This window comes from Manis pentadactyla, chromosome 15 (assembly GCF_030020395.1).
Source record: "Manis pentadactyla isolate mManPen7 chromosome 15, mManPen7.hap1, whole genome shotgun sequence".
NCBI lineage: Eukaryota > Metazoa > Chordata > Mammalia > Pholidota > Manidae > Manis > Manis pentadactyla.
Window position 1 is genome coordinate 17130224 of NC_080033.1, and position 23725 is coordinate 17153948.

At 39.6% G+C, this 23725-nt stretch overlaps 1 pseudogene; it reads right to left on the bottom strand.

Annotated features, from left to right (window-relative positions):
* Positions 1-20378, bottom strand: part of LOC130681129 (epithelial discoidin domain-containing receptor 1-like) — an 84633-nt pseudogene extending 64255 nt beyond the window's left edge.
* Between the last annotated feature and the right edge of the window lie 3347 nt (positions 20379-23725).

Consider the following 23725-nt stretch of genomic DNA (forward strand, 5'->3'; position numbering starts at 1 on the left):
GTCACTTCATCATCTAGGTAATGTTGCTTCAGCCTATAACCCCTGTGTTCAGGAATAGGCACTTTTATTATTAATAGAAAATGCCTAGTGGCAAATGTTTATTTAAGCAAATATAAATAACTGAATCAACTGCACAACAAAACTGTCACAACATTCACAGGAAAGCATTCTCTTAAGTGTAAAAGTTTACACTTATAGGGAAGTAGCTTTTCTTTCAACAAGATGATCAGATTAGAATCAAAATGATCAAAAATATACATCAGAATGAATATTAAAAGTAGAGACAGAAATTAACAAGGATACCGACTCTCTCCACCTTGACTCAACATAGTATTAGAAGTCCCAGCTCAAGAAATCAGACAAGAAAAAAAAAAAGAAAAGGCCTCAAAACCCAGAAAGGAATAAGTAAAAGGGCCACAATTTGCAGATAACAGATTATATGTAGACAATCCTGAAGACTCCACCAAAAAGTGGTTAGAACTAATCAATAAATTCAGTAAATTTCCAGGGATACAAAAATCTACATATAAAAACATCAGGTGCATTTCCATAGACTAATAATGATCTATTAGAAAAAGAAATTAAGAAAACAATTCCATTTACAACTCCATCAGAAAGAATAAAACACCTATATATAAATTAACCAAGAAGGTGAAAAAACAGTATACTGAAAACTATATGATACTGATGTTTGCAAACTTAAGTAAATGGAAAGATATTCTCTGCTTAGGGATTGGGAGAATTAGTAGTTAAAAAGTCCATTGTGCTCTAACCAAACTACCAATTCAACACAATCCCTATCAAACTGCTGATGGCATTTTTCACAGAAGTAGAGCAAAGAATCCTAAAATTTGTATGGAACAACAAAAGACCCCAAAGACCCAAAGCAAGCAAACTTAAGAAGAACAAAGCTGGAGGCATCACAGGCTTTGATTTTAAACTATACTGCAAAGCTATAATAATCAAAATGGGATTGTGTTAGCATAAAAACAGACAAGCCATTCGATGGAAAATAGCCCAGAAATAACCCCACACATATGCAGTCAATTAATTTATGACAAGGAAGCCAAGAATATACGAGGGAGAAAAGACAGACTCTTCAGTAAACGGTCGCGGGAAAACTGGACAGCCACGTGCAAAAGAATGAAACTACCACTATCTAATGCCATGCGGAAAAATTAACTCAAAACGATTAAAGATTAATGTTAGATTTAAAACCATAAACCTCCTAGAACAAAGTTCCTAGTGGATAAGCTCTTTGACATCCATCTGGTGATAATTTTTTGGATTTGACAATAAAAGCAAAAATAAAAATAAAAAATGAGACATTAAACTAAAAAGCTTCTGCCCAAAAAGGGAACATCAGCAAATTGAAAAAACAACCTGCCAAATGGGGGAAAATATTTGCAAGTTATAACTGATTAGAGACTAATATGCAAAATATATAAAAACTCATTCAATTCAATAGCAAAAAACAAATGATCTAACTAAAAAATAGGCAGAAGATCTAAATAGACATTTTTCCAAAGATATACAAATGGCCATCAGGTCCACGAGAATGTGCTCAGCATCACTATCACCAGGCAAATGCAAAGCAAAACCACCGTGAGGTATCCCCTCACACTTGTTAGACTGGCTATTTCCAAAAAGACAAGAAAATAATAAAGGATGCAGAGAAAAAAGAAACCTTGTGCACTCTTGGTGGAAATGTAATTGGTAACAGCCATTATTTAAAACAGTATGGAGGTTGCTCAAAAAATTGAAAATAGAGCTATCATACAATCCAGCAGTTCCACTTCCAGTATTTATCCAAAAAAACAAAAATGGAATTCAAAAATATATATACACCTTCAGGTTGATTACAGCATTATTTATAATAGCTAAGATATGGAAACAACCTAAGTGTCCACTGACGGAGGAATGGATAAAGAAAGTGTGATACACATGCACAGATGAGTATTATTTAGCCATGAAAAAAGGAAATCCTCTCATTGCACAACATGGATGGACCTTGCCAGTATTATGCTAAGTGAAATAAGTCATACTGGGAATGGGTGACACATAGAGTATGATCTCACCTACATGTGGAATCTAAAAAGCAAAATAAACAAACAAAAAACCCAATTCAGATACAGAGAACGGATTGGTGACTGACATGGGTGGGTATCAGGCGTAGGTGAGATAAGTGAAGGGGATCAAAAGGTACAAACTTCTAATTATTAAGTCATGGAAATATAAATATACAGCATGGTGACTATAGTTTATAATACTGTATTGCATATTTGAAAGTTGCTAAGGATAGATCTTAAAAGTTCTCATCACAAGAAAAATATTGTATATGGTGATGGATAGTAACTAGAATTATTGTGGTGATCACTTAGCAATATACACAAATACTGAGCCATGTTGTACACCTGAAACTAATATATGTCAATTATACTTCAATAAGAAAAACAGAGAAAATAGGGACACATTAAAAAAAAATAGTGTCTACTCTGTTCACCATGTAACTTATTCACTATGTAAGAATTTGTACTCCATGTAAGAACTTGTTCGTTATGCATCAGAAGATTGGAGACTGATGAAAATTAGGCTTGGGGTGGATTAATGATTGAGTATTGACCCCCCTATACAGAAATTTATTGTTGTTAACAACTATTTGATCAATAAATATGAGAGATGCCCTCACAAAAAAAATATATATATATATATATATATAAACAGACTTCCAATTGTAAAATAAATAAGTAACCGGAATGTAATGTATAGCATAAGGAATATAGTCAAAATATTGTAACAACTTGGTATGGTGATAGCTGGTACCTAGAATTATCATGTATATAAATGTTGAATCACTGTGTTGTACACCTGAAACTAATGTAATGTAATACTGTGTGTCAACTACCCTTCAATAAAAAAATAGTGTCTACTATTATGGATATATGTAGATATAGTCTTTTTTTATGTGAACTATAGTTTATTCTCTTTTCTATAAGCTAGTTGATTCCACTGGAGTAGGTTTAGAATTCTTTGTTCAAGTGAAGTACTCCCCAGCACCATGTGCAGTATAGATAGTATCAGGGAACAGGTTATTTTAAAATTTTTTATTGGTTTGTGGAAACTTCTGTGTTTGGCCTAATCCATGATGCGCTTCCATGGAAATGGAGAGTTTTAAAAAACAGTTTGAGAAACACTGCAAAAGCCATTCAACTCCTAGAGGGAAGAGGCAAGTCTATCTTACAGCTAAGGTATTTCCTGCATCTTGCAAGGTGCCTGGCCCTTATAGGCACTCTGAATACTTTCTAAAGAGATGAACACCTTGAAATGCTGTTCCTTTTGGTAACCTCATCTAGTGTTAATGTGGACAAAGCCTTATATATACAAGTAGTGTTAGAATTACTATGACAATAAAGATATATGTGGTATATGAAATGGAATAGTAAAATAAATTACACGGTACTTTCCAGAAACATAGTGTATGACAAAGATCCTTGGATTGGATGAGTATGGATATGGGGTTCTGTCCAAAGTTCTGCCTTTACCTTGCAAGCCCGTCACTGGGACCCGTGCCAGTGTACCCTCATCTGTTAAACTACCTGACCAGAATCAGTTAGCTCCTAAGTTCTTTTCAGTGGTAAAATTCATATAGTAGTACCATCTTAAATGCTATGGAGTATTTATTAAACGATGACAAAATAGATAACCTCAATTTTTCTTTCAAGCCATTATACAATTTGAGGCATGGAGGCAATATAGACCCATAAAATAAATATTCTCACCTTAACTAGATTAACTAATTCACACCTTAGCTAGGTATTATGGACTGTCACACACTCCATTGCTTCCTCTGAATTTTCATCATTTCACTTGTCATCTTAGCACTTAAGATTTCATTTAATTTCTTTTTTTTTAATAGAAGTAAATGAATGAAGAATGAAAGCAGAAATGAAGGGTGGAGGCAAATAGTTCAATTCCTACAAAAATAGTTAAGTTTCTGCTCTTTATAGAGAATAAAATTCTGAAAAACTAGATCTAGATAAATAGCCTTTGAAAGTAGACACCCAGTAGGCAAATAAGAATTGAGTAGAGTTGACATTATGTGACAATAGAGTTTGTTTCTTGAGAGTAGGAACCACGTTTCCTTGTATTTCTTTCAGGCATTTTTTAAGATTTCCTAAAACTTACTTCAGGATTGGATGAATGTGCTCAGTCAGTAAATGTTGATCAAAAACAATAAAAAGGAAAAAGAAACAGAAAATAAACTTTTGATAGGACATAAATTAAATATATGTACATCATAAAACATTTAATATAGAAAGCTTTCATTCATTAAATTCAATTTATTAAATACATAAAGCTACCTGCTATATTCTGGGGATTAAGCTAGATACAAGAAATTTCAAAATAAATAAGATATGATTCTGCACTAAGTTACTTAATTGTGGTTACTAACCATAAGGGCTCATAAGGGGTCACAAGAGAGAGAAACTATGCAAAATAAAATCTATATACAAAGAAAACATTGAGGTGTCTCAGAAACATCCACAAATGGAACTGGGTGGCTAAGAAAGAGCACTGTTTCATCCCCCAATAATTCATCTCCAACCTTATTGTCATTCCCTCTTGGCTCAGTCATCAACCCTACAGGAAGTGATTTATCACGGCACAATCAGCTTCATTCTATGGAAAGACACCAGGCTGTCAAGGAGGAAACTGCTTATGTCTACTACTAGCAAAGGAGCAACAAAAAGGGAGTCTTACTGCTCTTGGTCAACACCACGGATGTACTGACACACTTTTTAAATGAAACTTGAATAGTAAATAATTTGTCAGGCTTTTAATAGCCAGCACCGTGAGTGTATGTGTGTGTCGGATGTATAAACATGTGCACCTCTATTATTCAAGCCTTCTCTTCTTGTTTCTATGTATACTTATACCAATGACATCTCCCTACAACCAAGCCCTTTTTCTCCTTTTCCTCCTTTTCTCCATTTTCTTCTTAAAAAAAAAAAAATGGTAACACCACCTTGAAAATCTGGCTCCCAAGTGCAAACACTGCCCCTGAGGACTTAAAATCCAGTGGTAGTTGCTGCTGCCGTGTACCGAACCCAGACAGGATGTGGTAAAAGCCATACTTTAATAAATAATAGAAGAAAATAAGGAGAATCAACTACTTCTGCCTGGGGCAGTGGGGGAGATGTTCTAAATCAAAGTAGGGCTCCTGCTTTCCCAAGTTAGGGTGGCATCCTGAACACAGAGCTTATTTTACTGGATGAAACATCTGAAAATAAGTGAAATCGTATAATTCGTGCAACTTCACAATTCTTTCTCCCCATTTTCTTTTCCCTCACTGAACAGCCAAGGAGGAGCAGTGAGGGCTGGAGGAATGCAAAGTAAAGTAATTCCAAGATCACCTCATAGTAAGTCTGTCGTCAAAAAGGATTCCGGGCAAGGATGGTATCAGTTCAAAAACTGACAAAGTCACAATTCTTATTACTAAGTAGATCCACATCTCAGTAAGAAGCTAAGGCAGGAGGGACATAATAATACAAAGCTCCTTAGCTGTTGACTCCAACTAAAAAGAAGAATAATTCCAAGCAGGGCAAAGATCTGCCCAGCCTCAGTGCGTGTGGTTTGGCCTATTCCCCACTTACCCTGACTTTACACTGGGACTCCCCAGGCTCCTTCACGCCTTCCTCCAGGTGCTCTGTGAGTCAGCGGGCCTTCCTGCGCGCGCTTCCCAGCACGTCACCCTCCACTCACTCGGCCTGCGTGCGTCCTACATGCGGATAGCTACCCCAGCTTCTCTAGTAGTTTTCCTAGTCTGGTTTTTCTGTCTTTCAATATATTACAGATACCAGTCACAGATTAAGTCTTCTTGTAACCTTGAATTTTTATTAGCCTCTTTTCTAAAATTTTCTGTTCAGCCACTTCCTGTAAGGTCAAGTTCAAAGCTTTCAATCTGTCATTAAGCCTCTGTGCTCACTCTCCTTATTCATCTTTACCTCACTCTTCTCTATCCCAGGAGGGGCCTCCCCATTGCTCTGACCGTCTACGCTCATTCCTGAGTGGTTCTCGGGCTCACGTCATCTCTCTGCAAACAGATTCTTTTCTTTCTCTCCACCTTCCCAAACTCTGACAATCCTACTATTCTCACCAATCACAGTATCATATGCAGCACTCTTTTCTGAATCATACCTTCTTGGGCAAGATGTGTGTGAACACTGAGGTTTAGAGAAGACCATCAATGGCCACTGGGTTCAGTAAATGTTTTCCTGAAGATCTGAGATTGGGAATAATTATCAGATGGGCAGAACTTGAACAAAGAGGAGTTAGTACAACTATTTCCCCTATAAAGAGAAGTTTGAGGAAGTGGTGAAGCCTGAGGGATTTTACTTCAGACTGTCTTGGTTCCAGTTCTGACTGTGTCACTTACTCTGTGCACCGTGGGTCAGCTACTCAATAGGACTGACTCAATTTTCTCACTGGGTGGTTACTTAGTAAATGTAAGTGATGCACAATACTATTAGTAACAAAATCATACCAGTGATATGCTTTGGCAGTATTAACCAGTGGAGGGATTGAAGATATAAAAGTGATGGAATGGATCACAAAGAATAAAGTCCAGGGAGATGAGAAGAGAGGTACAGAGTGATCAACAGCCAGTGAATGCGGTCATCAAGGGAGCCTCACGCGGCAGCCCTTCCTATCAGACTCTGTGACAACTTCATTTACTCCCATCAGGCTGACACAGACCCAGCAAACTGTAAAGGCAATGAAGATACTGAGAACACTGGTTATCTAGTTAATATGCATTGGGCAACAAAGTTTTCCTACAGAAATTAATAATCCTCACAAAAATCCTTATAGTTATATATTCTCCGCCCACTTGGAAGATAGGGGCACCAGGATGCTGAGAAATTAAGTTATTTGCTTATTCACACAGCTAAACTTTGGGAGAATTTGACTAATTAGATGGTTCCATATTTCAAACTCTAGCAGAAATCTATCCTGGACCCTAGACTCCAATTTTCAATTTCTGGATGGATGTTTTTCAAACTCAAAATTGAAAATAATGTTCAACATCAAACTTATCATCTTCCTAATTTGTTTTTCTGTCTACTGTGCCCTTTCAAAAAGTAGTGAGGACTCAAGTTGCTGGATTCAGTAGAATGCTGGAATGAAGAGATGGAACAGGATCATAATGTAGAATACACTGCAAAGGTTTCTCTTTCAAAGGTGAGCTGCCCTAGATGTTTCTGGGTAGGTATATGCATTTGGTGTTTCTCATATGTGAAAAACAGTTCTATTAATTACAGTTCTTAGCTAACTGTTAGTAAGAATGTCCATTCCATACTTAAGTCTCAGGGGGGCTGGAAAAAGGTAAAATGTGGTTCATAACAATTTTATTAGGATTTAAGAAATCAGAGAAAAATTAACCTTACCATACATACTGTATGTCTGTATTTCTTTTAGAGTATATAGCTTCCTGAGGATAGGTAAATGCACAGCTCACATCTATGCTCGCACTCAATAAGTAGAAAGTGATGGTACTGATGTGTAAAGATAGAAACTTACAATGCTTCTGCAAAGATACACTAGGCGAAACTTGTTAAGATGAACTATTTGTGGAAAATAATGTAGACTTTACAAGAACAGAATGCTAGAGAATGACTAAGTGAGAGGCAGGGGAAAGAAGATGAGAACAAATGCAGTACTTAGGAAAAAAGAAATCAGAGATGCTAAAGGGGATGTGGGGGCAATGAAATGACTCCTCAACCCCTCCCCATCTTCTCCCTGGTGAATCCTTTAGGGACCGTCCTCTCCTGCCCCAACTCCACAGCGTTCTGTTGGGGCTTTTGGTCAGTGTGAACTGCCTTATGATCACAGGGGCGGACATGAGCCTTGGCCCCGGCCATCACGGTAGCCAGAGCTGGTCCTGAGGAGAGTCCTTCCCAGAAATTCATAGCAAGTTACTGGAAAAGAGAAATGATCTTTCCCCAAGATTCACAAACTTCAATGACTCAAGCTGCGAACAGCCTTACTCTCTGCCCAATGGAGAGCATCCCTTTGTATTAGGAAAGAAAGAGCCTGGAATAAATAAAAGGAGGCTGACAGGAGGGATGGGGAAACGACAAGAACTCTGTCAGTTTAGGAATTCAGTTTGACCCAAGAGTGGGCATATCCCTATCCTTCCCAGTTCCATGAGCCAAAATATTCTCTTTTTGCTAAAGCAAGTTTGAATTGGGTCTTTAGTCACTTGTGACCACACATATCATGGTTAATGTAGGAAACAGACACCAGAGGGGCTGCACATGTGACGGTAAAGTCAAAGAAGTTGAAAAAGGGCTTGAAGACCAAAAAATGATCTTTGGCTTTTAACTTATAATTTTTACCAGTAATCTCAGAAAGGGTAATTTTATTATACTGCTGAGGACACAAGCTGGTTTGCAAGTGACTTAAACACCACCTAAAACTAGAATAATTTTTGAAACTTTTCTTGATTCCTACCACCCATCCATACAGAGACACTCAAAATAATCTCTAGTTTTTGTTCACAACTAATAAACTAAATTCCCAGTATTACAGTCTATCTAAAGTTAGAAATGAAACAATCATATAAAAAATTAACTTTTGTTCAGTGACTAGGAGAGTAGTTCTTATAAATATATATTCTTCTTTCAGAAGTAAGCTACTTAACATAAAACTTACATAGAACCACAAAATCACTAAAAGGTACCCTTTCTAATAGATGAAGTAATAGTAAATTAGAAACAAGGGGAAGGGCTCCAGTTGATATTTGTTAAGAGTTAAAAAGTACCCTAGATATAAAAGAGAATATAGGTAGCACATAAGCTTGAACAATATGGGGACTAGAAAATTTATATAGTATGAGAAACAAGAATACATTAAAGAACATTTGGAGAAACTGTTTTTCTCAATTGGGATTGTCACGTTGAAGGCCAATCTTCTGCTCTGAGTTCTTTTGCTCCAGGTGGTGGAATTAATCGCTGCTGTGCTCTCTGGGGCAGAGCAGGAATCCCTTTCTCACTCTTAGGACATTTCTGCTAAAGAAACTTATTATGAATCAAAAGCAGGCTAATGGGCAAATTTAATAATTTCTTCACATAAAATACTTTCTAGCCTGGATCTAAATCTAGATTAGTGGGATTGTGAAGCTTGTGTTTTGTAAATGAGAGTTCATCATTCCCTTCCCTTGTGTTACTATGATGGGTGACCTTCCTGATCCAACCTCTCGCTTGGAATAGCAGCGCTCGGTATATTTTTGTTCTCTGGCGGTTAACACCCAGCTTATGTACTTTTAGAGTAGAAAACTCTATTTCAGAGCCAAAGAGCATGACTGTCATTCTTTGTTAGATTTGTTATATACTTTAAGAAATTACAAATTTTGATTGAGTTTTTTGATCTGAACACATACTGTAGCAATGTATTGTTGAAGCAGAAGTTTCCTGGACACAAAAGCGTATCTTTAAAGACATACACAGTCCAAATTCTAAATGTTCAATTTTCTAGTAAAACAACAAACAACTAGCTGAATGGGACATGGCGAAAGAATCAAGTGACAAACAACAACAACAAAAATTCTCTTAACAATTAACCTTGGGAGTCTTACAGAATTCCAGTAAATATGTCAGTGATCACCTAAGGACTACTTTCCTTTTTAGCCCTTGTCCAATATTCAATTTGCAAATAGCACGAGACACAGAACGGTAGAGGCGTACAAAACGAGGAAAGAGAAATGAGTCAGCACGTAAGGCTCACTCTGCTGTTTCATTGGAAAAACAGGATCTATTGTTCATTTTGAAGCTTAAGAAATTGGGAATAAATTAAAAAGTGTCACTTGCTATTTAAAGACATTTAATACAGATAAAGCAAATTTTATATCACCTTGTATCTCAAAAGCTAAATATTCTCAAAATAAGGTCATCTCAGCACTTGCCAGTAAGGTAAAATATGAAGAAATATTGAAAAATAAATTAGCTTAGAAAAACACCAAACATTGTTCATATATGCCTATCTACATAATGTGAAACTAGTTCAACCAAATGAATTGTTAATGCCAAATAACTTAGCCTTACAGAATGGTATAAATCTATTTTGTACTAACTTTGAAAGATCTCCAAGGCAAACTGCTGGGTGAAAAAAGATGTGCACTATCACCATGTATGTGGAAATGTAAGTGCCTAGGAAATGTAATGGATGAAATGCTTCCAAGCTGTTAACTGTGTTTCTGTGGTTGCATCAGGTTAAGTGATGAGTAAAAAGGAGGTGGGATGAAAGAGGAACTTTCCTGGTTTGCCTTGCATTTGTTTTTTGCATTGTATTAAATTTTTCACACTGAAAATTATTTATTCTCTTATGATTTGGGTAATTATAATTTTTAACCAGTTTCAAACTTTAGGGAAATAATTATCTCCCTATATAATATCTATAAATATACACTTGTATGGTAGTTTATTTTTATAAAGATTCTAACATTTTATAAAATTTACTTCCCCCAGGAAATATGAAGTTAACTAAATGGCTTTAAATTTTCCTTATAAGCTATGTCTGCTAAATATTTTATTACTCCAAGTGCTCAGTATAACGTTCTATACACAGTGAAGATCACTGATTGACTAGCAAGAGGTAAATGCAAAAAATAACTAAGGAACATGTCTCGGTACAGCTTCCTTTTCAGAAAATAAATAGGTTGATATGTTTCAATAAACTGTCTACCTGAAGAGGCTTTTTAAATGAAACAACAAAAAAACTGTTAGAAATTTTCAGTTTATTTAGTTTTACAATTCAGAGAAGCTCCTGCATTCATTCCTTTATGTAAACAATAATTTTTGAGCACTTATTCTGAGCCAAGCCTGGTTGAAGGCACTGGAGAGTCACTGATGAACAAGTCTAAGTGTCTGCTGTCGTGGACACATACACACAGAGATCAAACACCCAAACAGTGAAGATCGAGAAGCCAAGAGACAAGGCAACATGATGGCATGATGAGTCACCTCCTTGGGTAGGCTTCATCAGAACCATTCTGGGCCCAGCTCTGAAGCAACATAGAGCTCAGAAGTACGCAACTATGGCACAGCGGCCACTCAAAATTGGAGCCCTGCATGCCAGTAGCCTCCCCCTTACGCTCAGTATATAGAAGGCACACATCCCTGGCCTCTGACTGAACTGCTCACTCAACACAGGTGACCACTGAACTTCAGGGAGAGCAAAGCAGGCCACAAGCAGATGCATATCCACCCCATGGTTCCCTGATCTCGCGGAATCTCTGCCCTGTAGACCGTTTGTTTGCTGGGTCAGTGGTATAAATCAGGGAGAAAGAAAACATAAGCTGAGTCCCTGTTGTTACCAGTTTTTAAACTTGGATCAGCATTATGCTCTCTTTTAAACTTTCTCTTAAAATTTTAAAGATATTTATTAGCTAGGATCATTCAAGGTTGAGAGGGTTCAGACCACATTGGTTTTTCTGGTCTCTAATATATTTTTGTAAATGAAGGGAAAAGCAGGAGTACAAAGATTTTGATGTATTTAAAATAGTCATATATAAAAAATTAACAATGTTATCACACACATAAATTCATGGGAAATTTGAAATAAAAATGTCAGAACTCTAAGTGTGATGGCCTTCATTCACACTGACCTTCACCTTTCAAGTTAGGTTCGAAAAAATATCTGAAGCACATGAATCTTCATTCCATGTATCAGGCTTATACATATCACTCGATATTCTCCTTAACAATAATATTGCAAAATATTCAGAAATGCTCTATATATTGCTATTTCTTACAGCCATCCTTAATAAAAGGGAAGGACATGTTAAGTTTTAGCTGTACTAAGGAAACTCTACAAGTCCGAGCATTCTCAAGAAATGAACAGATGCTGTACTGTATTCTTTAGAGGACAGGTCTCCAATGCAAAACCATGAACTACAAGCCCCTTGGAAACTTTCTAAAAATACAGATTACCAGACATTTCCACAGGAATACTAATTCAAAAGGTTAAGATGAAGTCCAGGCAATTCTGTCTTTTAAAAACTCCTTATTAGTTGTAATCAAAGAACAGGTTGGTTACCACAGCCTTCAACTAAAACTTTTCAGTAGCATTACTTAGGCTGGGCTGGGCTTTTTGTTCTATTGACTTTCTGGTCTTGTTTTCCCAAGCATAGATCTTTTGTTACAGAGTCACAAAAATTAATTCAATTCCCTTTTTTTCTTTTTACATTTTTTAAAGTTGAAATATTCAAATTTAAAAAAAATTCGAAGTCATATGATTCCTCAAAATAATAATGCATATAAATAAATTACTTAACATGTTACTTTTGAAACTCAGAAACACAATAGTGGTACCAATTTGTAAAAAGCAATATTACTCAGGCATAAAAAAGAAAGAAAACATGCCATCTGTGACATGATCGAACTAGAGGGTATTATGCTAAATGAAGCCAGCGGGACAAAGACAAATACCATATGATTTCACTTACATGTGGAATCTAAAAAACAAAACACATGAACAAACAAACAAACAAAACAGGAACAGACGCCCCCGCCACCGCGCCGCACATTAATGCCGGCCGCTTGGCGCACTTGTCAACCGAGCCTGCCAACACCCCGACTCCCGCAGCCGACAATGAAACAAGGGCGTGTCTACACTGTCCTCGAGTTTCCGAGAATTCGGACCTCTTGTTTAGGGGCCCGGAGAGGGGGTGCGGCTCCAGGCCCTGCAGGGGACAATCAGGCAATGCCGCCCCCACGCTCTGCGGGCCCCCGAGGCGCCCCAGGCCGAGGCCCCCAAACTGACTCTCCCAGTCCACTGCGTGCCAAGTGTTTTCCTGACCGACACTGCCGTTCATCAACACGACTTCCCCCATTTCACAAAAACCACCATTGAGCCCCGAAGAGTTTAAACCAGAGAAGCAGCGTCTCCCACACTATTTCCGCGTTGCCTCCGGCCCCACATCCAAGCCCCAGACCCAGCACACGGGGGACGCGCAGGCCTGCAGCGCACGATCCTGGCCCCGCCAGCTGGCCAACCGAGGCCCGCACCTACCTCCCACGGACGGACAAGCGTTGCAGACGCCGCCCACGGCCGCGAGGATCCAGAGAAGTCGGCAGACGCTCGCGGCCCGGTGCTCCAGGGTGCAGAGCGGGCGGGTCCCCCGAGGGTGCCGGGGAGCGGCAAGCACAGCGCGGGGGGTGCGCGGGGACGCTGGAACGATCCCGGGGCGTTGTAGTGCGTGCCAGGGAAGCGAGAGCTGGCGCCCGTCAGCGAGCTGGAGCAGCAGCAGCGCAGGGCGTGCAGGCGTTGGGTCCGGGACGCAACGGAGCGGAGCTGGGCTGGGCTGGAGCCGGCGGCGGGGGCGGGGCTGCGGCAGGGCGGGCGCTCACGTGGCCGCTACCGGGTGGCCGTCCCGGCTCCTGCAGCTGCCACGCACGTCTGGACTCCAGCCGAGCGCTGGAGCTGAGTCCGCGGCGTCCCAGCCAGCCAACACTGGCGTGGGATCCAACGCGTGGCAGGCCTAGCTAGCGCCTACCCGCCAACGGGGCGCCCCCCCAGTGGGTAATTCGAGAAGGGGCTGCTAACTCCTTCCTCTGCCACCCCACCTTAAATTCTCGTCTACTGTCTGCTAGTTCCAGTATTGGAGTCCTTTCCAAAATTACTACTAATTGATCACATTGTTTGTATGAGACTCCATGCATAAACTTAAAATTTATTTATCGGAAATTGCTTGGCCTTTGTGTTTGTGTGTTTGACTTCTGCTGTGTAAAAACTTAGGCCCTTAAGACAATTCCAATTATTTGTGTAATTATTTAAGATCGCCTCTAGGCGTTACTTAACCTGTCTTGTATATTGCTGGATTGTGAACTCCTAGGCCTGGAACATAGTAAATGCTTAATAAATAACTGTGTAATGAAGGAATAAATATGGAAACGTATAAAGAAAAGGTAATAAATTAATGATAATGACTGTGAAAAACAAAATGAACAAATGAGGCCTAAAGTCAGCAGAAGGAGGGACATAATAAAGAGGAGAGAAGAAATAAACAAAACTGAGAAGAATAAAACAATAGCAAAAATCAATGAAACCAAGAGCTGGTTCTTTGAGAAAATAAACAAAATAGATAAGCCTCTAGCCAAACTTATTAAGAGAAAAAGAGAATCAACACAAATGAACAGAATCAGAAATGAGAACGGAAAAATCACGACAGACTCCACAGAAATACAAAGAATTATTAAAGACTACTATGAAAACCTATATGCCAACAAGCTGGAAAACCAAGAAGAAATGGACAACTTCCTAGAAATATACAACCTTCCAAGACTGACCAAGGAAGAGACACAAAAGTTAAACAAACCAATTACGAGCAAAGTAATTGAAATGGGAATCAAAGAACTACCCAAGAACAAAACCCCCGGGCCGGAAGGATTTACCTCGGAATTTTATCAGACACACAGAGAAGACATAATACCCATTCTCCTTAAAGTTTTCCAAGAAATAGAAGAGGAGGGAATGCTCTCAAACTCATTCTATGAAGCCAACATCACCCTAATACCAAAACCAGGCAAAGACCCCACCAAAAAAGAAAATTACAGACCAATATCCCTGATGAATGTAGATGTAAAAATACTTAATAAAATATTAGCAAACCGAATTCAAAAGTATATCAAAAGAATCATACACCATGACCAAGTGGGATTCATCCCAGGGATGCAAGGATGTTACAACATTTGAAAATCCATCAACATCATCCACCACATCAACAAAAAGAAAGAGAAAAACCACATGATCATCTCCACAGATGCTGAAAAAGCATTTGACAAAATTCAACATCCATTCATGATAAAGACTCTCAGCAAAATGGGAATAGAGGGCAAGTACCTCAACATAATAAAGACCATGTATGATAAACCCACAGCCAACATCATAATGAACAGTGAGAGGCTGAAAGCTTTTCCTCTGAGATCGGGGACAAGACAGGGATGCCCACTCTCCCCACTGTTATTTAATATAGGACTGGAGGTCCTAGCCACGGCAATGAGAACAACCAAAGAAATACAAGGAATCTAGATTGGTAAAGAAGAAGTTAATCTGTCACTATTTGCAGATGACATGATATTGTAATAAAAATCCCTAAAGACTCCACTCCAAAACTACTAGAACTGATATTGGAATACAGCAAAGTTGCAGGATACAAAGTTAACACACAGAAATCTGTGGCTTTCCTAAACACTAACAATGAACCAATAGAAAGAGAAATCAGGAAAACAATTCCATTCACAATTGCATCAAAAAGAATAAAATACCTAGGAAAAAGTCTGACCAAAGAAGTGAAAGACCTATATCCTGAAAACTACAAGTCACTCTAAAGAAAAACTAAAGGGGACACGAACGAATGCAAACTCATCCCATGCTCGTGGCTAGGAAGAATTAATACCGTCAAAATGGCCATCCTGCCCAAAGCAATATACAGATGTGATGCAATCCCTATCAAATTACCAGCAACATTCTTCAAAGAACTAGAACAAATAGTTCAAAAATTCATATGGAAACACCAAAGATGCCGAATAGCCAAAGCAATCCTGAGAAAGAAGAATAAAGTAGGGGGGAATCTCACCCTCAACTTCAAGCTCTACTACAAAGTCATAGTAATCAAGACAATTTGGTACTGGCACAAGAGCAGAGCCACAGACCAATGGAACAGACTAGAGAATCCAGACATTAACCCAAACATAAATGGTCGAATTAATATTTAATAAAGGAGCCATGGACATACAATGGCGAAATGACAGTCTCTTCAGCAGATGGTGCTGGCAAAACTGGACAGCTACATGTAAGAGAATGAAACTGGATCACTGTCTAACCCCATACATAAAAGTCAATTCAAAATGGATGAAAGACCTGAATGTAAGTCATGAAAACATAAAAGTGTTAGAAAAAAACATAGGCAAAAACCTCTTAGACATAAACATGAGTGACCTCTTCTTGGACATATCTTCCCGGGCAAGGAAAACAACAGCAAACATGAACAAGTGGGACTATATTAAGCTGAAAAGCTTCTGGACAGCAAAAGACAACATCAATAGAACAAAAAGGTACCCTACAGTATGGGAGAATATATTCATAAATGACAGATCCGATAAAGGATTGACGTCCAAAATATATAAAGAGCTCACCCACCTCAACAAACAAAAAAACATATAATCCAATTAAAAAATGGGCAGAGGAACTGAACAGACCGTTCTCCCAAAAAACAAACACAGATGGCCAACAGACACATGAAAAGACGCTCCACATCGCTTGTCATCAGAGAAATGCAAATTAAAACCACAATGAGGAATCACCTCACACCAGTAAGGATGGCTACCATCCAAAAGACAAACAACAACAAATGTTGGCGAGGTTGTGGAGAAAGGGGAACCCTCCTATACTGCTGGTGGGAATGTAAATTAGTTCAAAAAATGTGGAAAGCAGTATGGCGGTTCCTCAAAATGCTCAAAATAGACTTACCATTTGACCCAGGAATTCCACTCCTAGGAATTTACCCTAAAATGCAGGACTCAAGTTTGAAAAAGACAGATACACCCCTATGTTTATCGCAGCACTATTTACAATAGCTAAGAATTGGAAGCAACCTAAGTGTCCATCAGTAGATGAATGGATAAAGAAGAAGTGGTACATATACACAATGGAATATTACTCAGCCATAAGAAGAAAACAAATCCTACCATTTGCAGTAACATGGATGGAGCTGGAGGGTATTATGCTCAGTGAAATAAGCCAAGCGGAGAAACAGAAATACCAAATGATTTCATTCATCTGTGGAGTATAAGAACAAAGGAAAAACGGAAGAAACAAAACAGCAGCAGAATCACAGAACCCAAGAATGGACTAACAGGTACCAAAGGGCAAGGGGCTGGGGAGGATTGGTGGGTACGGAGGGTAAGGGGGGGGAAGAAGAAGGGCGGTATTAAGATTAGCATGCATGGGGAGTGGAGGGAGAAAGGGGAGGGGTGTACAACACAGAGAAGACAAGTAGTGATTCTAAAACATTTTGCTATGCTGATGGACAGTGACTGTAAAGTGGTTTAAAGGGGGGACCAGGTATAGGGGAGAGCCTAGTAAACATAAGGTTCTTCATGTACATTTAGATTAATGATAAGAAAGAAAGAAAAGGGGGATTACACACTGTAAGGATAAAACTAACTGCAAATCACCGATTAATGCATGCTTTAAATATCCTTAATTTTGATCATCTAAAGGGTGTCAGATGATCAGCTTTGGAAGTACATTTTTCTGACAATATTCCTTTCTCTTAAAAAAATAAAAGCAGTTCCTGTGTGGTGATCTCCAGTAAGTTCTTCACAATGGTATAAAGGGCATATCAAAGTGTGGGGAAAGGGTTTGTTTGTGTTTATACAGAAGACCAAAGCCTAATTTGGCTACCCAGAAAACGAATTAAAGTACGATATGAAGAACTTCCAACATCAATATTCTCTGCAAGAGTCATTCCAGAAGATGATCATCAAAAAACTTCAACAAAGACCCTGGCGCTGTTGCAGTTGTAGCTGCATTCATCCCACCGGTTCCTGGACTTGCCATTGGAATGAAGAAGGAGATATCTAAGCTGGCCTGTGCATACAGTAAAACATCAGATTTGAATGGATCTATATGGTCAGAACTCAACCAAGAATTAGGAGAAGTGCAAGTTGCAGCGCTCCAAAATCTTGGAACTACAGACTACCTAGTGTTAAAAGAAAATACGGGATGTGAACAGTCCCTAGGAATGGGTTGTTTTAATTTGTCTGATTTCTCTCACACTGTTCAAGTTCAGTTGGACAATATCCACCATATCATAGATAAGTTTTCACAAATGCCTAGGGTGCCTAACTGGTTTTCTTGGTTTCACTGGAGATGGCTGGTAATTATAGGTCTGCTTTGGTTATGTAACTGTATTCCTATTATGTTAATGTGTGTATGCAATTTAATTAGTAGTTTAAAACCTATACATGCTTAAGTTACTCTACAAGAAGATATGTCAAAGAAATAATCAATCTTCCCATGTTATCTTCCGTCTGCTACTCCCTATAGCTTTTCTTCTTCCTTCCTAATTACAACCCTTAAATAGAATTCGTACCTCATATCGAATTTACCAAGTATCATAATTCTTCCAACTGGTAAAGATACCTCAAGACAAATACTGGGCATAAAAGCCACAGGGCATAAATCTGCAAAGAAGTAAAAGGCCAGCCTTTTCAAACAATATTGCCTCTCTCTCACTTACCCACTTTACATTTCCCTGTATGGCCCAGGAAATGACTAGTTAGCCAGAGATGGGTAAGATTCCTCAAGGGAGGAACAACCTAAGACAGGCACAGTCGCAGGGGGGCCATCAGGTGAGAAATTGGGGATCAACAGAGGTGAGGCTTAGAACCTCACACCCCCAGTTTTGAGAGAAATCTTCTGCATCCGTGGATGTTTTATTGCCCTTGTCTAGCTTGGATTAACACTTAGTCTACAGGCACACACCTGATCATCTACATTTGCCCTCTTACAGCACTAAACTATGTTTTCTACTTTTATCTTGCATCTACCTACCACTTCAGCATTTTATTTTAAAAAAAAAAAAATAATAATAATAATAAGGGAGAAATGTGGGATTCACATATAAATTGAGTATAAAGATCAAACGAATATTCATATTTGACCTGATTGTTTATAGTTCATAATATGTGATCAAAACTGAAAGTTTCTGTGATGACTGCCCTTGTACTGTTCACCATGTAAGAACTTGTTCATTATGCTTCAGAAGATTGGAGACTGACGAGAATTAGGCTTGGGGTGGATTAATGAGTGTGTAGAATGATATTGTTGTTAAAAAACATTTGATCAATAAATATGAGATGCCCTCTCAAAAAAAAAATTTCATTATAAGCTATGTCTGCTAAATATTTTATTACTCCAAGTGCCCAGTATAACGTTCTATACATAGTGACGATCACTGATTGACTAGCAAGAATTAAATGCAAAAAAGTAACTAAGGAACGTGTCTTGGTACAGCTTACTTTTCAGAAAATAAATAGCTTGATGTGTTCCAAAAAACTGTCTTCTCGAAGAGGCTTTTTAAATGAAACAACAAAAAAACTGTTAGAAATTTTCAGTTTATTTAGTTTTACAATTCAGAGAAGCTCCTGCATTCATTCCTTTATGTAAACAATAATTTTTGAGCACTTATTCTGAGCCAAGCCTGGTTGAAGGCACTGGAGAGTCACTGATGAACAAGTCTAAGTGTCTGCTGTCGTGGACACATACACACAGAGATCAAACACCCAAACAGTGAAGATCGAGAAGCCAAGAGACAAGGCAACATGATGGCATGATGAGTCACCTCCTTGGGTAGGCTTCATCAGAACCATTCTGGGCCCAGCTCTGAAGCAACATAGAGCTCAGAAGTACGCAACTATGGCACAGCGGCCACTCAAAATTGGAGCCCTGCATGCCAGTAACCTCCCCATTACGCTCAGTATATAGAAGGCACACATCCCTGGCCTCGGACTGAACTGCTCACTCAACACAGGTGACCACTGAACTTCAGGGAGAGCAAAGCAGGCCACAAGCAGATGCATATCCACCCCATGGTTCCCTGATCTCGCGGAATCTCTGCCCTGTAGACCGTTTGCTGGGTCAGTGGTATAAATCAGGGAGAAAGAAAACATAAGCTGAGACCCTGTTGTTGCCAGTTTTTAAACTTGGATCAGCATTATGCTCTCTTTTAAACTTTCTCTTAAAATTTTAAAGATATTTATTAGCTAGGATCATTCAAGGTTGAGAGGGTTCAGACCACATTGGTTTTTCTGGTCTCTAATATATTTTTGTAAATGAAGGGAAAAGCAGGAGTACAAAGATTTTGATGTATTTAAAATAGTCATATATAAAAAATTAACCCTGTTATCACACACATAAATCTCATGGGAATTTTGAAATAAAAATGTCAGAACTCTAAGTGTGATGGCCTTCATTCACACTGACCTTCACCTTTCAAGTTAGGTTCGAAAAAATATCTGAAGCACATGAATCTTCATTCCATGTATCAGGCTTATGCATATCACTTGATATTCTCCTTAACAATAATTTTGCGAAATATTCAGAAATGCTCTATATATTGCTATTTCCTGCAGCCATCCTTAATAAAAGGGAAGGACATGTTAAGTTTTAGCTGTACTAAGGAAACTCTACAAGTCCGAGCACTCTCAAGAAATGAACAGATGCTGTACTGTATTCTTTAGAGGACAGGTCTCCAATGCAAAACCACGAACTACAAGCCCCTTGGAAACTTTCTAAAAACACAGATTACCAGACATTGTCCACAGGGATACTAATTCAAAAGGTTAAGAAGAAGTCCAGGCAATTCTGCCTTTAAAAACTCTTTATTAGTTGTAATCAAAGAACAGGTTGGTTAACACAGCCTTCACCTAAAACTTTTCAGTAGCATTACTTAGGCTGGCTTTTTGTTCTATTAACCTTCTGGTCTTGTTTTCCCAAGCACCGGTCTTTTGTTACATAGTCACAAAAATTAATTCAATTTCCTTTTCTTTTTTTCTTTTTTTTTTTTACATTTTTTAAAGTTGAAATATTCAAATTATTTCCTTTTCTTTTTTCTTTACATTTTTTAAAGTTGAAATATTCAAATTGAAAAAAATTCGAAGCCATATGATTCCCCAAAATAATAATGCATATAAAAAATTTACTTAACATGTTACTTTTGAAACTCAGAAACACAACAGTGGCACCAATTTGCAAAAAGCAATATTACTCAGGCATAAAAAAGAAAGAAAACATGCCATCTGTGACATGATGGACCTAGAGGGTATTATGCTAAATGAAGCCAGCCGGACAGAGACAAATACCATATGATTTCACTTACATGTTAAATCTAAAAAACAAAACACATGAACAAACAAACAAAGCAGAAACAGACGCCACCGGCCCCGCGCCGCACATTAATGCCGGCCCCTTGGCGCACTTGTCAACCGACCTGCCAACACCCCGACTCCCGCAACCGACAATGAAGCAAGGGCGTGTCTACACCGTCCTCGAGTTTCCGAGAATTCGGACCTCTTGTTTAGGGGCCCGGAGTGGGGGTGCGGCACCGGGCCCTGGAGGGGAAAATCAGACAATGACGACCCCATCCTCTGCGAGCCCCTGGGGCGCCCCAGGCCAAGGCCCCCAAACTGACTCTCCCAGTCCACTACGTGCCAAGTGTTTTCCAGACCGACACTGCCGTCAATCTACACGATTTCCCAATTTCACAGAAACCACCATTGAGCACCGAAGAGTTTAAACCAGAGAAGAAGCGTCTCCCACACTATTTCCGCGCTGCCTCCGGCCCCACTTCCAAGCCCCAGACCCAGCGCACGGGGGGCGCCGGCCGCCCTGGGGCGCGTAGGCCTGCAGCGCCCGATCCCAGACCCGCCAGCTGGCCAACCGAGGCCCGCACCTACCTCCCTCGGGCGGAAAAGTGTTGCAGCCGCCGCCCACGGCCGCGAGGATCCAGAGAAGTTGGCAGAGGCTCGCGGCCCGGTGCTCCAGGGTGCAGGGCGGGCGGGCACCCACAGGGTGAGCGGCAAGCACAGCGCGGGGGGCGCACGGGGCCGCTGGAACGATCTCGGGGCGTTGGGGCGCGTGCCAGGGGCGCGAGAGCTGGAGCCCTTCAGCGAGCTGGAGCAGCGGCAGCGCATGGCGTGCAGGCGTTGGGTCCGGGACGCAACGGAGCGGAGCTGGGCTGGGCTGGAGCCGGCGGCGGGGGCGGGGCTGCGGCAGGGCGGGCGCTCACGGGGACGCTCCCCTGTGGCCGTCCCGGCTCCTGCAGCTGCCACGCAGGTCTGGACTCCAGCGCAGGCGCTGGAGCTGAGTCCGCGGCGTCCCAGCCAGCCAACACTGGCGTGGGATCCAACGCGTGGCAGGCCTAGCTAGCGCCTACCCGCCAACGGGGCGCCCCCCCAGTGGGTAATTCGAGAAGGGGCTGCTAACTCCTTCCTCTGCCACCCCACCTTCCATTCCCGTCTACTGCCTACCTAGTTCCGGTATTGGAGTCCTTTCCAAAATTACTACTAATTGATCTCATTGTTTGTATGAGTCTCCATGCGTAACCTTAAAATTTATTTATCGGAAATTGCTTGGCTTTTGTGTTTGTGTGTTTGAGTTCTGCTTTGTAAAAACTTAGGCCCTTAAGACAATTCCAATTATTTGTGTCATTATTTAAGATCGCCTCTAGGCGTTACTTAACCTGTCTTGTACATTGCTGGATTGTGAACTCCTAGCACAAGGCCTGGAACACAGTAAATGCTTAATAAATACCTGCGTAATGAAGGAATAAATATGGAAAGGTATAAAGAAAAGGTAATAAACTAATGATAATGACTGTGAAAAAAAAAAGAAGAACAAATGAGGCCTAAAGTCAGCAGAAGGAGCACATAATAAAGATCAAGGAAGAAATAAACAAAACTGAGAAGAATAAAACAATAGCAAAAATCAATGAAACCAAGAGCTGGTTCTTTGAGAAAATAAACAAAATAGATAAGCCTCTAGCCAAACTTATTAAGAGAAAAAGAGAATCAACACAAATGAACAGAATCAGAAATGAGAACGGAAAAATCACGACAGACTCCACAGAAATACAAAGAATTATTAAAGACTACTATGAAAACCTATATGCCAACAAGCTGGAAAACCTAGAAGAAATAGACAACTTCCTAGAAAAATAAACCCTTCCAAGACTGACCAAGGAAGAGACACAAAAGTTAAACAAACCAATTATGAGCAAAGAAATTGAAACGGTAATCAAAAAACTACCCAAGAACAAAACACCCGGGCCGGACGGATTTACCTTGGAATTTTATCAGACACACAGAGAAGACATAATAGCCATTCTCCTTAAAGTTTTCCAAAAAATAGAAGAGGAGGGAATACTCCCAAACTCATTCTATGAAGCCAACATCACCCTAATACCAAAACCAGGCAAAGACCCCACCAAAAAAGAAAATTACAGACCAATATCCCTGATGAATGTAGATGCAAAAATACTTAATAAAATATTAGCAAACCAAATTCAAAAGTATATCAAAAGAATCATACACCATGATTCATCCCAGTGGGATTCATCCCAGGGATGCAAGGATGGTACAACATTCGAATTTCCATCAACATCATCCACCACATCAACAAAAAGAAAGAGAAAAAACACATGATCATCTCCACAGATGCTGAAAAAGCATTTGACAAAATTCAACATCCATTCATGATAAAAACTCTCAGCAAAATGGGAATAGAGGGCAAGTACCTCAACATAAAAAAGACCATGTATGATAAACCCACAGCCAACATCATACTGAACAGTGAGAGGCTGAAAGCTTTTCCTCTGAGATCGGGGACAAGACAGGGATGCCCACTCTCCCCACTGTTATTTAACATAGGACTGGAGGTCCTAGCCACGGAAATCAGACAAAACAAAGAAATACAAGGAATCCAGATTGGTAAAGAAGAAGTTAACTGTTACTATTGGCAGATGACATGATATTGTAATAAAAATCCCTAAAGACTCCACTCCAAAACGACTAGAACTGATATCGGAATACAGCAAAGTTGCAGGATACAAAATTAACACACAGAAATCTGTGGCTTTCCTATACACTAACAATGAACCAATAGA